Source organism: Penaeus monodon, chromosome 5 (genome assembly GCF_015228065.2).
Source record: "Penaeus monodon isolate SGIC_2016 chromosome 5, NSTDA_Pmon_1, whole genome shotgun sequence".
Lineage (NCBI taxonomy): Eukaryota > Metazoa > Arthropoda > Malacostraca > Decapoda > Penaeidae > Penaeus > Penaeus monodon.
Window position 1 is genome coordinate 10284185 of NC_051390.1, and position 20000 is coordinate 10304184.

The following is a 20000-nucleotide window of genomic DNA, read 5'->3' on the forward strand; positions in this document are numbered from 1 at the left end:
GAGTGAGGTCAGGGCTGCCAGCGTCGTGACCGCCTTCGCCAGCGTCTGACCAGATTGGGGTCCAGGGGTCCGCTAGTTCAGGGATTCAGGGATTTAGGGGCATGGGGGGGAGGGTCAGGAGTCCGGGAGTGTCAGGTCACCGGAATGGGGACTGCTAACGGCCCGCAAGGTTAGAGAGATCCGTGACAGTGGTTTCAATGAACCGCGAGCTTTGTAATGAGCGACCGAAGGCATATGATCGGTGGTGTGCCTGTACGTTACAAGTGCCATGTTGTGTCGTTGTTGGAGGTTTACTGTAAATGTAACGGCTGATCATCTAAATGTAAATGTTGGCCGTTTGCTATAAATGCAATAGTTGATTATCTACTGTATATTCAACTGTTTATTGTTGACTGTAAATGTAAATATTGACTATGTGCTGTTTTTAACGTAATATACACGAATCTATATTTTGTGGAGCAGGGGATGATTATGATTGCAACGAGGTCGCAGACTTTTCTTAGCGAGGCTGACGTCACTGATGGATGAATTCCACATAATTACTAGCGTTGCGGAATCGTTATGAGGCTCATTAGAGAGTTGCACCAAGCGGCGATACAGCAAGTCAGCAAAGAGAAAAAAAAGGATGATAATGCGTGCACGCACACGCACGCACGCAAGCACACGCACACACAGACACACACACACACACACACACACACACACACACAGTCACACACACACAGTCACACACACACAAAGTCACACACACAGTCACACACACACACACACACACACACACACAACACAAACACACATGAACATTGTGTATTTGCAGTACATATACCAATTACGATAGGAAAAAAAACATAGCTATAAGACCCGCATTTAGTTCGATAAAACAGGCGAACGAAACGACAGCCCGACGCCAGTGTCCTTGGAGCGTCCGTCCGTGTCTCCTGAAACAGTGGCTCTCGACGTCAGTTTCAGCCGCGTCCTCATGCTTGGAGCTTCCCGAGACTCACGAACTTGGTGGAGGCTTCAATTTCGCGGACCCACGAACTTTGGATTTTTTTGGGGGGGTGCGTCGTTGTATAGATTTTTTTTTCTTGCTTGGTTGCTTGATCTGTTGGCGAGGTTTTTGAAGCCTTTCTTTCTTTTATCTCTCTCTCTCTCTCGCTCTCTCTCTCTCTCTCTCTCTCTCTCTCTCTCATCATCTCATTTGCTCTTCTTTCCTCCTTCTCTCTCTTCTCTCTTTCTCTCTCTTTGTTTTCTCTTCCCTGCTCTTTTGCTTCTATCACACGCTCCAGTCTCGTCTCATTTGCTCTTCTTTCCTCCTTCATTCTCTATGACTCTCTTCCTCCTTTTTTTCTCTCCCCCATCTTCTTTCTTATCCATATTTTCGTTCGTTCTTCTCTTGTTCCCCTCTCTCCTTCTTCCTCCTCCTCCTCTCCTTCTCCTCCTCCTCCTCCTCCTCCTCCTCCTCCTCCTCCTCCTCCTCCCCCTCCTCCTCCTCCTCCTCCCCCCCCCTTTCCTCCACCTCCACTCATCCAAGGTCGGAAGTGGTGCGTTTATGGAGGACGAAATCGCGTTGGACAACTTGGAGGTGGCCACTTAATTGCTTTTTTAAACGGTTCCTTCGGTGTGTTATTATCATTATTATTTTATTTTATTTATTTGTTTATTTATTATTATTATTATTTTGTTTTATTTTATTTATTATTTTATTTATTTATCATTTTATTTATATTTTTATTATTATTTTTAACTCTGAAGTCTCATTAATCGCTTCTAAAACCTAAGGGCGTTAGATTCGTAATAAGGTATGCTTGATTTTTTTTTTTTTACTTTAATTATCATTTATTTGTATTGATTACGGGTTAGTTATTTTGTTTGTTTGTGTGTGTTTTTGCATAATTTTATTTTCCTTTGTTATTGTTTTTAAAGGTCTTTTGTTTCCTATTTTCTTCAGGGGGATCTTCGTTGTTTTGATTTTTTTCATATTCTCTCTCCTCTCTCTATATATATCTGTCTATCTATCTAACTGCCTGTCTATCTGTTTATCTATCTATCTGTCTATATATATATATATATATATATATATATATATATATATATATATATATATATAAAATATATATTCATACTCTCTATCACTTCCTCTCCCCTCTCTCTCTCCCCCTTCTCTCTCTCTCTCTCTCTCTCTCTCTCTCCTTCTCTCTCTCTCTCTCTCCTCTCTCTTCTCTCTCTCTTCTTTTATAAAATATATATATATATATAATATATATATATATATATATATATATATATATATATATATGTAATGTATATGTAAATGTATTATATATATATATGTTATATATATAAAATTTGTATATATATATAGTATATATATATATATATATATATATATTATATATATATATAATATATATATATAAAATATATAAAAATGACAATAATTATTAGGATAATGATAATAGTAGTAAATTGTAATATTGTTGATGATAATGATAATGATAACACAACAGCAACAAAAATGTCAAGAACAATCATGATGATAATAACAATGATAGTCATGACAATGATGATGATAATGATAATAACAATAGTTATTAGCCGCAATAATGATGATAATGATGATTCTTCAGAGATGAGACGAGCCTGTCTTTACCCGATTTTTTTCTTTCTTTCTTTCTTTGAGACGAATTAAAAGTTTCCGGTCTGGAAGTTGAGGGTAGGAGAGGGGGGGTGGGGTGGCGATTATGGTTATCATTACGAAAATCTTGCAATGTCACGCCAACCCCCCCCCCCCCCAGTGTCGTTAAGTGTGTTTTATGATGCGTTCAATGTTTCGTTCGTATTTTTTTTTTTATTGTTTTTTTCTTTTCTTTTTTTCTTAATTACGGTGAAGGTATCGCCTGCCTTCGTAGCTAGAGAGATAAAGAGATACGCTTCGATGACGTCACGGTGGCAGATCGTCCTCCCGGATTAAGATGATTATGTGAATTCTCTCTCTCTCTCTCTCTCTCTCTCTCTCTCTCTCTCTCTTCTCTCTCTCTCTCCTTCTATCTCTTCTCTCTTCAGTTTCTTCTCTCTTCTATCTCTTCTCTCTCTTCTCTCTTCTATCTCTTCTCTCTTCTATCTCTTCTCTCTTCTATCTCTTCTCTCTTCTCTCTTCTCTCTCTCTCTCTCTTCTCTCTCTGTCTCTCTTCTCTGTCTCTCTTCTCTGTCTCTCTTCTCTCTGTCTCTCTTCTCTGTCTCTCTCTCTCTCTCTCTCTCTCTCTCTCTCTCTCTCTCTCTCTCTCTCTCTCTCTCTCTCTCTTCTCCCCTCTCCCCTGTCCTCTCTCTCCCTCCCTTATTCCTCCCTCCTTCCCTCCCTCCCTTCTTCCTCCCTCCTTCCCTCCTCTCCTTCATTGTCTTCTTCCTTCGCCTCCCTCGCTTTCCGTGGAAGGCTGAGAGACTCACGGCGGGCGATGGTCGACCTCGCGAATATTCTTGACCGACGTCTGTGCTTTTTTATCCGTTTTCTTTCTTTTTAATCTTATTTCGTGATTCTCTCTGGCAGTGACCCCGTTTCTTCGCATCATCTCATTCGCCGGGATCTGTCTCTGTTGCAATTACAACTTGTCGTAAAATGGTCATGTGGTTATCGCCGGCCGTCTCGCTCTTCTCTCACGATTCGTTGACGTTGGAATATATCAGGTCAGATCTTGGGGGTTTCTGCCTTGAGTAATGACTATCGATTTCCAGCCAGAGAGAGAGAGAGAGAGAGAGAGAGAGAGAGAGAGAGAGAGAGAGAGAGAGAGAGAGAGAGAGAGAGAGAGAGAGAAACTGTTTTAAAAACTAATTTCGTTTGTTATATGTTAGTTTTATTGTTTATTGTTTCTGTAAGAATGTTGTAGGTTTAATATATTTATAGCCTACGATGACTCCTCCTTCCTCCTCTATTAACACCCACCCAGTTACAAAAAAAAAAAGAGCGAACGAGCGCGAGTGTCCAGACGCAAAACAAAAGAGGAGCGTCAAGCGTCGCCAGCACACACACCACCGCATCACACCTTATTGATCCACACAAGCTTAGGTTCGCCAACTTGAGGCTACTCCATTGCTGCCACCAGTGTTAGACCTAACGCACTGGCCTGAGGGGGTCGCCACACACGCTCTCGCCGGGTGTCCTTCACTGTGACTGACCTTAGAGGACTTTTTTCTTTATTTTTTTTTACCATTTTTATCGTGGCAAAAGTGTGTGGATCTTTGACACCTTTTTTTTTTTTTGGAAGCTATGCTCGTGTGTCTCGTGGCGCTTTCGGTGATCGTCGAATTAGTTGTTTAAAAAAGTGATTTCTTGTTTCATGTGATAACTTGTGGCCTTTCTTTTTGTGAAAGTTATATGATGTTATAAGATTGTGATATATGTATGAACCCAGAAAGGTTATGAAGAGACTGTCATATCTTTCGGGAAGTAAATAAAGAAAAGAAGTGATTTTTGCTCAGGCTTTTGATACACTGCTTTGGCTGAGTGGTGACTTGCCGCCCCCCCCCCCCCCACACACACACCCTCCTCTGACATCGTCTCCTGTCCTTGGGGAGATCGATTTTCCAGATGACATCCTCAAGGAGCCGAGTGTGACGTGCCCTCGAGGATCGAACCTTTGAAAGACCTTTTGGTGGCGCCATTTTTCTTCTTCTCTGATAAAAAGGGGAGTGCATCCTTCTGTGGGAAAAAAGGGACGGTCGCATCTTCTCCTACTAAACTTGATGTGAAATGAACCAGATCCCAGCAGCCTCGAGGGAAGTCTAAGGAGGAGTAACTCCCGCAGGCCCCCGAGTCGTAACTCGTAGCGGATGGCACAGCGACCCGGCCCGATGTAAAGTCTTCGGGGGACACCATTTCTGTCCGAGAATCGCGTGCGGCGAGACCGTCTGACGGACGTTAATCGCCGCCCACTTCGCATCGCTTCTCGGGAATTGCCGCGAAAGGAATTCCTTGTCCCGCGGCGGCGTTCGCAAGCGTGACGCCCGCGGAGTGAAGGCGCACGTTGCGGCAAATTGCACGAACTTGCACAAGGTTGCCGTCGTGCGCGGCCCGGAAGATGAGCGTGCCGATAGCGCCGATGGAAATGTTATCGGGCTGTCAGTGATTAAAACCAACGCTCCAGTATCTCATGGTGGCGGGCGCCCGTGACGTCACGACACTCCGGAGCGGGCGAAGAGGGGAAAAAGGGGGCGTGTCCGGCGATGGGCGGCCGGCCATGAGGAGGAGAGCTTTTCAACAACGTAAGTGCAATGGCGGTTGCTCTCTGCCGTGGCCGGTGTGACACGGAGCCTCTCGGGCACTTCTGCAGGAGTGATCTCTCTTTGTCCTTTTTCTTAATGTTATATCTGACACCATTTTGGGTTCTTGTGCGTGTTCCGGGACGGACGTACATGACTGCTAGATTGCAAGCATTCTCTCTCTCTCTCTCTCTCTCTCTCTCTCTCTCTCTCTCTCTCTCTCTCTCCCTCTCTCTCTCTCTCTCCTCTCATTAATAATATATATATATACATATATAATATATATATATATATATATATATATATATATATAAAATAATAATATGTTTTATATATATATTATATATTTTATATAATATATATATATATAATTAAATCTAGTTTGTGAATTGTGGGTTTTACTACCATATATAGGGATATTATACATACATATATATATATACATATATGTGTATATGTATATATATATATATTTTATATATATATATATATATATATATATATATATATATATATGTATGTGTGTGTGTGTGTGTGTGTGTGTGTGTGTGTGTGTGTGTGTGTGTGTGTGTATATGTATATGTATATGTTATATATATATATAGATATATAATATATATATATATAAACATAAGTATACCACACACACACACACATACACACACACACACACACACACCCCCACACACACACACACACACACACACTCACATACACATACATATATGTATATACGCACATATATATTCATATACATGTACTTGTACAAATAATTATATATGTGTATATGTATACACATACAATGATAGGTAGATGATAAGTATCCTTCTCTCCCCCCTCTTCTCTCAGTCTCACAGTTTCTCTTTTCCATCTTCGGACGCCCCCCCCCCCCTACCCTTATCTATTACGCCATCCGCACCACAGTATAAATAAGGACGAAATTGCCGAGGGAATTAATAACAGTAGCCCCAACAACACACTCTCTTACCGAGGCATGATATTGCCTTCCCCCTATCGCCATTTGCATCGCGTAGCAGTCAACAGAAGGCCCGTGTTTACGTTGTTGATCATGCTGTGCAAATGATCGGTTGGATTGCGAGAAGCCGATTGCAAGAGGCCGCCGATAGTGCTCTTGAAGTGCTCTTGAGATTGTCGATGATCATTGTTGATTGGGGAGTCCAATACGAGAAGGTTCTATGAATGTATATATATTTCTTGTTATTGTGGGAAGTAGGTTAATGTGAAGGGGGAGGGGGAGGGGAGGGGGAGGGTAAAGTGGGGGAATGGAAGAGAAAAGTAAAGGGAATTGGAATAAGGGCATAGGATTTAGAACGAAAGGGCAAAAGAGGAATGACTAGAAGGTTTGTAAAAAGTTGGAAAAGGAAATGATTGGACGAGAGAGGATAAAAGAGTGAGACAAAGAGAAGAACAAACGACAAAAGATAGGACTAAAGAGAAAAGAGATCAACTAAAGATGAAACGGTGATGAGAGACTGAGGAGGAGGAGAAGGAGATGAAGATACAAGATAAAAGGAAGAAAGAGAGATAGGAGAGGAATAAGTAGATAGGAGCGAAGGAGCCGAGGAGGGATGTTATAGATAGAAGGAACGTGAATTAGGGATGCGTGCATTCTCTCTCTCTCTCTCTCTCTCTCTCTCTCTCTCTCTCTCTCTCTCTCTCTCTCTCTCTCTCTCTCTCTCTCTCTCTCTCTCTCTCTCTCTCTCTCTCTCTCTCTCTCTCTCTCTCCTCTCTCTCTCTCTCTCCTCTCTCTCTTCTCTCTCTCTCTCTCTCTCTCTCTTCCTCTCTCTCTCTCTCTCTCTCCTCTCTCTCGTCTCTCTCTCTCTCTCTCTCTCTCTCTCTCTCTCTCTCTCTCTCTCTCTCTCTCTCTCTCTCTCTCCTCTCTCTCGCTCGCTGGCTCGCTCGCTCCCCCTTTCCTTCCCCCTCCCTTCCTCCCTCTCTCTAGCTCCCTCCTACCCCTCTCCCTCCCTCCCCCTCCCCTCTTTTCCTCCCTTACTCCCCTCCCCAAGGCCTTCCCCTCTTTAGCCTTCCCTTCCATCCCTTTCCTTTATTGGCCTTCCCTCCCCACTTCCCCCCTCCCCCCTCCCTTGAAGGTGACGCCCTTGACACGGGGTGATTGAAGGGGATGAGGGCAGCGAGGAGGAGGCGAGGCGATTGAAGGGGATGGACGCAGCAGTGGAAGTGCTTGAAGGAGATGTACTCCGGCAGCGGGGGAGGGGAGGAAGGGGGGTGCGGAGGCGAGGGCGGCGCGGGGGCGGAGGAGTGAGAGGGAGTAGGTCAGCGTGGGTGGTCTCAGGAGGAGATCGTCTGGAAGGTCACTGGATCTATTTTTTCTTCTCTTTTCTTTTTTTTTGTTCTTTTTTTTTTTTGTTTTTTTTACCACTTTTTTTGTAAAGAAATTCAGCGTAATTGTCTGCGATATGTTCTTAAGGGAGGTAATGGACATGGCGGTTGTCCAATTTTAAGAGACTTCGTCGCGTGTTGGAAATAATATATTGATGGGATTCGTTAGCCGTGTTTTTGAGTGGAATTGTACTTTGTAGTGAACACGTGTCTTTAAGAATGACGTGTGATCACCTGACAGGAGACGAGGTGCGGGTACATATGCAAATTGATGATACATTTAAAGGTGAGGTGTGGATGCATGTGGTCCGTGTGATGACGTCATTGAGCGTTTGGGTGATTTTGATGACGCTGAAGGAGGGAGGGAGGGAGGGAGGAAAAGAGAGAGAGAGAGAGAGAGAGGAAGGGAGGGAGACAGAGACAGAGAGAAAGGGGGGAGAGATATGTGTATGTGTGTGTGTGTGTGTGTGAGAGAGAGAGAGAGAGAGAGAGAGAGAGAGAGAGAGAGAGAGAGGTGCACGTGCGCTAATGTGTAGTGTATTTGTGGCTAGATCCTACGAAACGTAGGATCTATGAATCGCTGTACTCTCAGGCTTGTGTTCCCAGTATTCGCCTGTATAGGTCATTATAACACTCTTTTTAATGTAACAACGCTCGTAATAATGTCTTTATGGACGCACGAACGAGAATGGAAGAGCGACGGTTCGGATAAGGCCTCCAAAGAATCCCTTTAAGTCGTTTTCCAGAGGTCATAAAGTACTGTATCGTTCAAAACCCAAAATTCATACGGAAATCGGGTTATCCAAACCTTCCTTAAAATGAAGCTGGAAGGAGACTTATGGCTTGAAACATTCTTAAGTGGCACAGCTGTAGTAAAAGGGCCTTGGAACGGGGGGGGGGGGCAAGGGCGATAAGGGGAGGGGGGGGGCAGAAGGAGAGGAAAAGCCCCCTTAACTCGAAAAGAAATTCAACACTGTCTTCGAAGGACCTCGTGCGCTCCTTAAGTGCAGATTTAGATTAAATGGGATGGCGTCTTGAAGGAAGATGTAGACCCGAGTTGGACAAGTCGTTTGGAGATAAAATGGAGGTTCTTTCGGAGATTCAAAATGCTGTTTGCGACGTCTGGGCCCTGAACCAGAGGGACGATTTTTTTTTTTTTTTTTTTTTTTTTCGTTTGTGAATATCCTCCTTTTGGATTTCTTGGGATTTTACTCTTGTCTTTTCTTGCGAGTCTGAAATGAGATGGGAAAATAAGGCGTGGAAGGTAAGTGGAGCAATGTGGATGGAGGAAGGAGAGACGGGAGGGGAGAATAGGTAATGAAGGATAAAAAAGTGGAGAAATAGTAATCGTAAAGGGCAGAGAGGAAGACGAGGAAAAACATGGAAAGAGTAATGAATTGGAGGGATATGAAAAGTGAAAATGGGGGCATTAACTGGGCAAGCTTATGAAGAGAGGGAGAGGGAGACAGAGACACATAGACACAGACACAGACAGAGAAAGAGGAGAAGACAGAGACAGATAGACTGACACACACAGAGGCAGAGAAAGGAGAGAGAGACAGAGAGGGTAGACAGTGAGAGAGAGAGAAAGAGAGAGAGAGAGAGAGAAATTGAGAGAGAGAGAGAGAGAGAGAGAGAGAGAGAGAGAGAGAGAGAGAGATGAGAGAGGAGAGGAGAAGAGAGAAGAAGAAGACGCGACAGACGCAGAGAGAGAGAGAGCGCCGAGGGAAGTGAGGCCCAGCCATCGGCCGGCCAGTGAGGAAGGCCATTGAGCAGGAAAGACGCTCTCGTTCCCCTTGCGATTCCAACAACAGGATGGTGAAATTGGTCATGTCCAATCAAAGGGTATTAGGCTGCTCTCGGGTTGCGGCGAAAGTTCACAAAGTTGGCCATTTCGACGCATCCCCCTGCCCCCCTCCTTTCCCTCCTTCCCTTCCTCCTCATTTACTATTTCTGTTATTGCTGCTGCTACCACCACCACCACCAATACTGCTATTCCCTTTCTCCTTTCCCCCTTTCCCACCTGTTCCTGTTCCTCCTCCTCCTCCTCCTCCTCCTCCTCCTCCTCCTCCTCCTCCTCCTCCTCCTCCTCCTCCTCTTCTATCCCCACCTCTTCTCCCCCTCTTCTACCTCCACCTCTTCCTCCCCCGGGTCCTTCCCTTCCTCCTCCACCTTCCCCTTTTCCTGCCCCTCCCCCTCCTCCTACCCCCTCCTTTGACCCCCTCCCATCTCTTCGCGTTTCCCTCTCACTCCCCAGGGACCGCGTGAGCCACTTGGCACTGCAGGCAACCTTTTAGTCCATCCGCGATGTTTTATTTTCATTCCAAACTTCCTTTTTTTCGTACAGTAAACTCCTTACACTCAGGACGTAGGAGCTAGCCGAGAGGGGGACGAGTGGGGTAAGTGGGGTCAGGATCCTCCCGACGGGCTCGCGTGACCCCCGTCCTCTCTCGGGGGTCATAGGGAAGGAGGAGGAGGTGCGAGGAGGGCCATGTAAGCGAGGATGTGTTTCTCAATGTGGGGAAAAAAAAGAACACTGGACCTTTGAGACAGAGAGGGAGAGGGATGGGAAGGAAGGAGAAGGGGGGTAGGGGGAGGAAGGTAATGGGGAAGATGGGGGTGAGGGGGAAGGGGGAGGAAGGGTTATGGAAAAAGGGGGATTGGAAGAGGAAAGAGAAGGGGAAGGGAGTAGGAAAGGAGATGGGGAAAGGGGAAGAGATTGAAAAGAAGAAAGGAAAAAGGGTGTGGGAAAGAGGAAGGAGGGAAGAAGGGTTAGAAGGGGAGGAGGGTTGGGGAAAGGGGAAAGGACACCAGGGTGCCCTTTTGGTACTTCGAATGGCATTCCTGGAGCGTGGTATCGTGATGATAAAACTGGGCGTGTGGTTAAGTCGGGTCATGTTCGCGAGATCTGGCTCTGAAAGTGAAGGCTTTTGTGCTCCTTATTTTGTTGTTGTTGTTGTCATTGTTGTTGTTCTTATGGGTGTCCCTAGAGATTATTATAATGATCGTCAACACCAGGATCATTACCTACTTGGTGCAATCATTTCTTCAATATCCCCTAGATGCCATTACCATCACCACCACCAACAACAACACCACCACCACCACCACCACCAACAACAACAACAACAACAACAACAACAACACCACAACAACAAAAACAAAAAATACCAACACCCTCGCGAATCAGCTTCTCGGATTAAGTGTGGGCCCTGGACTGACACAGATAGCAAACCACGCAAGGAACACAAGAGTGCAAACGATACGAAACGGGGACAGGCGACGTGGAAAACTAGGTTACGAAAATAAAGCGGCTTGCAGTTTGAAATTAAGCTTGAGACGTGAAGAGGAGATTTAACTAAATTATAGGTATGCGGATGTGTAGTACTCATGAGGGCAGTGGGCCGTAATAAAGATAGTAATGATAGTGTTATTGGTGAGAATGCTAAGTGTGGCAGTTTAATGAGAAGATAGATGTTGATAAGTATATTAATACTTTTAAAGACAGGAGTCTCTAAGAAAATATGAACTCGTGTGTGTGTGTCTCTCTCTCTCTCTCTCTCTCTCTCTCTCTCTCTCTCTCTCTCTCTCTCTCTCTATATATATATATATATATATATATATATATATATATATATATATATTGTGTTGTAGTGTGTGTGTGTGTGTGTGTGTGTGTGTGTGTGTGTGTGTGTGTGTGTGTGTGTGTTATTGTGTGTGTGTGTATTTGTGTAATTGTGTGTGTGTGTGTGTGTGTGTGTACATATATATATATATATATATATATATATATATATATATATATATATATATATATATATATATATATATAAAAGATTAAACACTAGAGCTCCCTTGTCCCCACATAGCCACGCAGCACGACCCGTTGATGAAGATGGCCAGAAATGTTTTACAGGGCAAGCGCACTCACTTCCTGGCTCTCTCATTAATCGGTAAAAAAAGAGATAAAAAAATAAGGGGGGTCATCTCTCCATAATGAATTGGCCGCGTCGGGGGTCGTTAATTAACCGGAGTGAGTGATAATTACAGGTGTTGTGAGGGGGGGGGGGAGAGGGGGGAGATATCGTGCGGTATATCAAGGTGTATCAAGGATGCTGCTTACTTGCTTAATTGGCGCCTGCTTGATGAAATCTTGCCGGGGAGGGGGGGGGGGGGATTTGATAATTTACTTCGGATTAGTATTTCATTTTTATTCTCATTCTCTATTTTTCTTTTCGTGTAGGGGTGTTGCAACATGCGTATATTCGTTGGAAATGCGTCAACTGCAGATGTATGAGAATTATTTTTTCTTGTATGTGACTTCTTTGGAGAATCAATATTTTCGTCAGTTTTAGAATAATATTTTTAACACCACCGTCAACACCGTCTTCGTCTTCATCATCATCATCATCATCATCATCATCATCATCATCATCACCATCACCAATCATTTTCCATCATCACTATCACCATTCATTTTAGACTATCTCATCATCACCTACCATAATTTTCAATATATCCATTCAATCAACAACATGCCATTACACCTACATAATGTATAATATAAAATATAATAAATAAGAAATAAATCAACATTTTCCACAACTTTCCACGAATTCTTTCGAGTTGAATCCCCAGTTTGCGAAATGGGTTTCCTCGCCTCCAAAGTTTCTTCTGGAAATTTCTCGAAGGCTGAATGTCAGACCAAGGATGCCTTTCAAGATGTCACGCTGACACATGGAATATACTGGAGCGTCTCCTCTGCTCTCTCTCTCTTTCTCTCTTTCTCTTCTCTTCCTTTCTCTTCTCTTCTCTTCTCTCTCTTTCTCTTCTCTCTCTCTCTCTCCTCTCTCTCTCTCTCTCTCTCTCTCTCTTTCTCTTTCTCTTTCTCTCTCTGACTAACAGAAGCCAAGGAAAAGCATCGAAGTAAATAGATTGATAGATAAATCGGTAGATAGATAAATAGATAGATAGGTAGACACATGGATGGTTGGGTAGATATGAGAGAGAGAGAGAGAGAGAGAGAGAGAGAGAGAGAGAGAGAGAGATTAGAAATTGCGATGTCATTCACACATAGACATGCCATGGGAGTTGGGGGGGGGATAGTGTGAGGGGAAGGGGGATAGGGAGGAGGGGGAAGGGTGGTCAGGGGTCGTCATGGGCGAACGACTTCCATGCGACTCTTGTCTGGAATCTTCTAGGTCGTTGGGGGTTTATGAGCGAGATCTGTCCGCTTTCCTTTGATATTCTTTTATTTATTGTATAGCCGTTATTACGTTTCCCATCATATCCCTTTTATGGGAATAGGTGATCGGTCTGTGCATGGGTCTGTGTTGCTGTTGTTGTTTTGTGGGTGTTATTTTTTGTCGTTTTTTTCCATGTTTCTCGCTTTTCTTGTCGTTTCCGTTTTTATCTATTATATTATTTTTTTCTTATATATTATTTATATTAGATAAATTTTTTTCTTCTTCGTCTCTTCGTTTTCTCTCTTCTTTCTCTTCTTGGTCATGTGTCATTAATTTCTCTTATTGTTCTTGTTAAAAGAGATGAAAGAATGCACGTTTCCCATCTTCTATGATTATCGCCTCATCCCGTTTTCTTCTCATATTCCGTTTTCTGTTTCATCCATCCATCTGCACTTTATTGGTCCATCTTTTATATCCCTTTTCTTTCGACCTTCCTGTTTATCTTCCCTTTCCCTCTCGGACGTGGGGAAAAAGGACGCGATTTTGGTACCCTTTGCATTCTCTCGATTTAGGGTTGATTTGATGCAAGTTGATTGGGGAATTAAAGGATTTGTATTTTCTTTGTTGGTTGACGAAGAAATGTCGTTTTGTCTGTGTGGTAGGATGTTGCTTTAGGATATTAGTTGGTCATGGATAATAGTCCGCTTGTAAGTGGTTTATAGCGAGGATTATTATTATTATTATTTTTTTTTTTTTTTTTTTTTTTTTTTTTTTTTACTAACATAAATTTGAGGTTTGGAGGGATTGATATCCATGGGAAAAGTATAGAAAAAAAGGGAAAATATCGAATTTTCTTCTTTTGCAACATACAAGTTGTCAGATCTTTTAAGGTGGTTTTGTTTACATTTTTATGTTATTAGTAGATGGCTGCAATTGCCAACGGAAGCTAACATGCAAAGTCAAAACGAAATCTAAAATCAAAAGTGTAGATAAGCTGGATTAATAGACATGACGGACTGATGACTTGATTGATGAGGCAGATAAAAGTTGAGTCTTGGGGAGAGAGGATTAATTTTCGGGGCTCTCGACGCGGATGATATTGCATTAATAAAAGGGGAGGGGGTGCTTGATGATGCGCCATTTGTGGTTCTTTTGAATGCATTTCGTGGACTTTTCGTTTTGTGCTTGTCCTTGGCCTAATCCTATTTCTCTTCTCTTTTCTCGTTTTCTCTCTCCTCTCCCCTCCTCTCCTGTTTTCTTTTTTTTTTACTTCTGTCTTCTCTTCTCCTCTCCTTTCCTTTTCTCTCCTCTACTCTCCTCTCTTCTCCTCTCTCTCTCTCTCTCTCTCTCTCTCTCTTTCTCTCTCTCACACACACACACACCATTCCTCCCTTCCTTCCTTCTTTCCTCTCTTCTTTCCTTCCTTCCTTCCTTCCTTCTTGCCTTCCTCCCTCCATCCCTCCCTCTCTTTTACCCTTTCTCTACCCATCTCTATCCATCTCTACCCCTCTCTCCCTTCCCCTATCCACACTTTCATCTCCCCTTGCCCTTGCCCCTCACACTTCACACTTAGCCTCGCGCTCTCACTCTTTCCAAAAGGAGGTTTTCGTCTCGTTCTCGTCTCGCACTTGCACTATCACGTCTCGATATTAGGTTATGTTGACCTGTGTGACTGGATTCCGTGGTGACTAAATCTTGTATTATGAATCATGGGTGTTTATTTTTTTTTTCTCTCTCTCCCTTTTCTTCGTTTCGTTGTTTTCAACCGTACGATTTTTTATGTTTTTTTTTTGTTTTGTTTTGTTGTCTTGTTTGTTAGTCTGATTCTTCTCACAGCTTTTTCTATCTCCTGTTCTTGGTCTTCTTCCTCCTCCTATCCTCTCCTTTCCTCTACCCCCCCCCCCCCAACCTCCTCCTGCTTCTCCTCCTCCTCGTTCTGGTCCCCCTCTTATTTTTTTTTGTCTTTCTCCTCCTCTTCCTCTTCCATTCCTCCTAATATTCCTCCTCCTCCTCCTCCTCCTCCTCCTCCTCCTCCTCCTCCTCCTCCTTCCCCCCTCCTACTCCCTTCCTCTTTTTCCGCCTCCTCATCCTCATCCTCCTGTTCCTCTCCCCCTTCCCCTTCCTCCTCTTCCCCTTCCCCTTCCTCCTCCTCTCTTGCTTTTCCTCCTGCTGCTCCTCCTCCTCCCTTCTGTGCTGCCCTCCTCCTCCTTCCCCCCTCCTTCCCCCTCCGCCCTGCCTGCCCCCCTCCCCCCTCCCCCGTCTTCATCCACACTTCTCAAAAATGTTTCTATCCTTTTTCTCATTTCCTGTTCCGGTCACGAGTTCTGCAATTTCACCATTATTATTCTACTTTTCGATATTCCATTTGGTGCGAAGCCTTTCATTTCTTATATTCTTGATTATCTTGCCGATCGTTGCAGTAAAGCTTAATGTCAGTCGTGACTGTAATATTATTATATAATATTGTGTGTATTGTGTGGTGTGTGTGGTTCTTCGTGTCTTTATGTTGTATACACACATATACATTATACACGTTGGCGTGCGGGTGCGTGGTGGGGGGGTGTGGGGTGTGTTGTGTGGTGTGGTGTGGCGCCGCGTGTGCGTGTGCGTATGCATCATGCAAGTCACTTCGTCTATCTATCTACACACCACACACACACCCACACACACACACACCACACACACCCACCCACCACACCACACACCCACACCCATCACACACCCACACAATACACACACAATACCACCACCTTACACCACATACTACACATACACATATATACATATACATACTATCATATCATATACACACAACACACCATCACACAGCACACACACACACACACCACACGCACATAACACACAACATCTGATTATATATATATATATATATATATATATATATATATATATATATATATATACACACACACACATATATACATATATACACATACATACATATAATCCCTCTTATAACGCGAATATAATTTGATTGTGTATATACCCAGATGTAAGCAGACACGTCGCATGCATGAGCGGAGGCCATTATAGTACGACTCCATCAAGAGTAAAGAGAGCGCTTGAAATGCAAGCAGAGACAGGCGGAGGCAGCCTGGCGCCGCCGCGATGCCGGTGGAGACTGGGAACCGTAAACTGGGGTTATGAGTTGTTATGGGGAGACAGGGAGACAGGGAGAATGAGAGGGAGAGAAAGAAAATGAAAGAAAAAAAAGAGAGAGAAAGAAAGTGAATTAGAGAGAGAGGACGCAGAGAGAGAGAGAGAGAGGAAAAGAGAAAAAGAGAGACAGAGAAAGGGGGTTGGGTGAGAGACAGACACACATAAGAAAGAGAAACATACTAGGCAGACAGACAGACAGAAAGGTGAGCAAAAGAGATACAGACAGTTAGACTGAGATAGAGGGAAGGAAAGAGACACACAGACAGACAGACACAGACAGCAAGCCAGCAAGCCACATAGAGATAAAGAGCTAAAAAAAAGGGGGTTATTATTCTTAATGGTATCGCATAAAATAAAATAATAGCAATAATGTAATAATAACATTACAGTATTGTGGCAAAAGAAAAGAAAAGAAAAAAAACAGTTTCCTTCGCCACCAGTCTTCGAGATTTTTTTTCTTCTTGTGTTCCTCTTTTCCACGCTGTTCCTCCCGGTCCTCTTCACTTTCCTGGACGCTCGACCCAGTCCTGTTCATCATCTACATTCTCGTCCCTTCTGCTTCTCTCTCTCTCTTTCTCTCTCTCTCTCTATCTATCTATCTGTCTATCTCTCTCCCTTCTCTCCCTCCTCTCTCCTTCTCTCCCGCTCTCACCCTCGTTCTGCCCCTCCTCCTCTCCCTCCCTCCCACCCCTACCCACCTCACCCCACCCCACCCCGTCTCCTTCGACCCAAGACACGGGTCACGACAGCTGGTGTGTGAGTTGGTGGTGGCAGGAAGGAGGAGTAGGAGGAGAAGGAGAAGGAGGAGGGGAAGGGGAAGGAGGAGGGGAAGGAGAAGGAGGAGGGGAAGGAGAAGGAGGAGGGGAAGGAGAAGGAGGAGGGGAAGGAGAAGGAGGAGGGGAAGAGAGAAGGAGAAGGAGAAGGAGGAGAATGAGAAGAAGAAGGAGGAGAATGAGAAGAAGGAGATGGAGGTGTAAAAATAGAGAGGAAGTGGGTGAGGAAAGAGGAGGAGGAAGAGTAGAAGAGAATAAGTGAAGAAGGAGGAGAGAGGAAATTGGGGGAAGGGGGAGAGAATGTGGAGATGGAGAAAGAAAGAAGGAAGAGGGGAAATGAGGGAAGAGGAGAAGGAGGAGACGGAAAAAGGTGGAGAAAGAGAGAACGGAAAAGGAGGGGCAAACAGGGGAAAAGAAAGAGGAGAAGAGAGGAAAAAAGGATGTGTGAGAGGCAGGAGAAGGAGGAGAAGAAGGAGGCGGCTGGCCAGCAGGCGGGGCTCGGTTATCCTCAAAGGAGCCTCGCGATTCCCTCGGCAAGAAATCAATGGCGGGCGAGGCAGGTCTCGCCTCCTGCGGCTCTCGAGGAACAGGATCTCGGGTCCTCCGCTTCGGGTCCTGTGGGGGGGGATGGGGGAGGGGGAAGGAGAGAGGGCAGGAAGAGGAGGCGGAGGAGAAGGGGGGAAGGAGGAAGGGAAGGAGGAGGAGCAGGGGGAAGGAGAGAGGGTAGGAAAAGGAGGAAGGGTAGGAGGAGGAGGAAAAGAAGGAGGAGGAGGGAGAGAAGGTAGGAAGAATTGGAGGAGGAGGAGGGGGAAATTGAGGAGGTGGCAAGGGGAAAGGGAGGAGGTAGAAGGGGGAGTGGAAGAGGAGGGGGAGGGCTGTGGGTTGCGTTGATCATTAACTGTTCTTTATTTTGCCTTGGTGGTTGTTGTTAACGCAGTCGTCGTCGTCGTGTTTTTTGCTTTGTTAACATATAGCATATAAGTGTTATTTCTTCTATTGCTTTTCTTTTCGTTATATTATTATTATTGTATAATTACTATTACTACTATATTACCACTACTACTACTACTAGTACTACTACTACTACTACTACTGTTATTATTATTATCACCATTATTATTGTTATTATTATTGTTATTATTATATTATTATGTTATTATTATTGTTATTATTAATGTTATCATTATTATTATTTCTTTCATTTGTTATTGTTGTTATTCTTTGGATTTGCTGTTGTTGTTCATATTCTTATAATTATTAATTTATTATTATTACCTTTACAAAGGTTATTAACAGTTACTTTTGCTATTACTGTTATTAACGCCAAAGTTACTGCTACTTGTATTAGCATATTATCTTCACTTACCTATTCATAACCTTCAGTATTCTCCATTATAGTTATCATCTTCAGTATAATTATCACAATCCATACGTTTTTAATAGAGTTTGAATGCAAATTACCTTCTTATGCTTGTCAAGATATTTTTTTTACAAGTGGAAATTTCCTCGGCGGTGAGAAAATAAGTAAAAAAAAAATCGCCAAGTTACTTAAGACAGTTTAATTAAGCCGCTGTAGCGACTGAGGTGATAAAGAGAGAGAGTTAATTTGCCGTTGCAGAAGAAAAAATAATGTTGCAATATTGAGACATTCTGCTGTTCCTCGATTCTGTGTTGGTTTTCGTCGTAAAAATGTGAGGAAGGTTAAGACAAAGAAAGGGAGAGGGACAGGGTGAGGGAGAAAGAGAAGGAGAACGAGAGGGAGAGGGTGAGGGAGAGTTAGAAGAAGAGGGAGAAAGAAAGGGAAGGAGAGGGAGAAAGAGAGGAAGAGGGGGAAGGGGAAGAAGAGGGAGAGGAAGAGGGAGAAAGAAAGAGAGAGAGAGAGGTAAAATGAGTGGAAGAGGGAGAAAGAGAAAGAAAAAGAGGGAGAGTGAAAGAAAGAAACAGCCCGACAGACAGACAGAGACAGAGGAAGATAGAGGGAGAGGGAGAAAAAGTAGTTTAGAAAAAAAATAAATAAAAGACGAAAAAACAGACAGACAGACAGACACAACCATAAAACGAAAACAGAGAAGGACGTTATCGCGCGTATTTACAATCCCGGTGACTCCCCTACCCCTCCTCCCCCCTTCCCCCCTTCCCCCTCCTCCCCATAATCAGAATCGAGTAAGATAAGATGGGGAATTAGGTCCGGGACGCCCATGTGAACTCCCCCCCCCCCCATGACTGCAAAGGGACGAAGGTCAGCCGGAAAATTGGGCCGAAATATGTGGTTCAGTGAGAGCTGGAATGCGGGGGTCGGCCCCTCCTCGCTCGCCTTGCTTGAGCCGCGGCGCCTCTTCCTCCTCCTCCTCCTCTTTCTCCTCCTCCTCCTCCTCTCTTCTCCTCCTCCTTTTCCTTTTCCTCCTTTTCCTCCTTGTCCTTCTCCACCACCTCCTCGTTCTCTTCTTCCTCCTCTTCCTCCTTTTCCTTCTCCTTCTCTTCTTCCCCCTCTTCCTTCTCCTCCTCCTCCTCCTCCTTCTTCCTTTCGAGTGTGATTGTTGGTTCTTCTGATTTCCATTTTTTCTGGGTCTTATTCTTCTCTTTCTCTGCTTCTCTTTTTTCCGTGAACGATTATCTTATGCGTCTGTTTGTTCACTGAATCTTTTCCTCTCTTTCCGTTCCTTCTTTGTGGCCTCGTCTCCATGCTCCCCCTCCTCCTCCTCCTTCCCCTTCTCCTCCTCTTCCTTTCCTCCTATCCTCCTGCCGTCCTTCCCTCGCCCTTTGTCTCCCGCCCTGAGCCGAGGGAGCCGAGCGCAATGGCCGAGAGGTGGGCGTGGTCGCGGCGTTCGAGCTGCCTTCCCGACGTCCCATTCCCGCTGTGCTTTACGACCGCTGCATGGCCAGGCCTTCATTTACACGCCTCCCTCTTTTTATAATTTCTTCTTATCTTATCTTCTTCTTCTTCCTCTTCTTCTTCTTCTTCTTCTTCTTCTTTTTGTTAGTTTTTTTTTTTTTTTTTTTTTTTTTTTTGGGGGGGGGGGGGGGATTTTGGGGCAGTATAGTCTCCTCTGAACAAAAAAAGAAAAAAAAATCAGCAATGTAACGAAAAAAAGTAAAATTCAATAAGAGATCTTGCGAATAATGATGATAAAGATAGCGACGATAATAAGTGAATAATTGAACTGATAAGATATGAAACGTGAGATTAACCTAATGACGGTGTTGCTTTTGTTCTCGCTTCTGTTGGCGAATCGACGAAACCTGC

At 44.1% G+C, this 20000-nt stretch overlaps 1 protein-coding gene across 3 annotated transcripts in view; it reads left to right on the forward strand.

Annotated features, from left to right (window-relative positions):
* Positions 1 to 4023: 4023 nt before the first annotated feature.
* The window catches only part of LOC119572961 (protein Fe65 homolog), a 37003-nt gene continuing 21026 nt past the window's right edge, over positions 4024 to 20000 (forward strand). For 2 of the 3 annotated variants that reach the window (XM_037919920.1, XM_037919921.1), the window contains exon 1: positions 4025 to 5259. The gene's annotated coding sequence lies outside the window, so the exon portion shown is untranslated. Of the gene's footprint in view, positions 5260 to 20000 lie in introns of all 3 variants that reach the window. The other variant, XM_037919922.1, reaches the window with a different exon arrangement.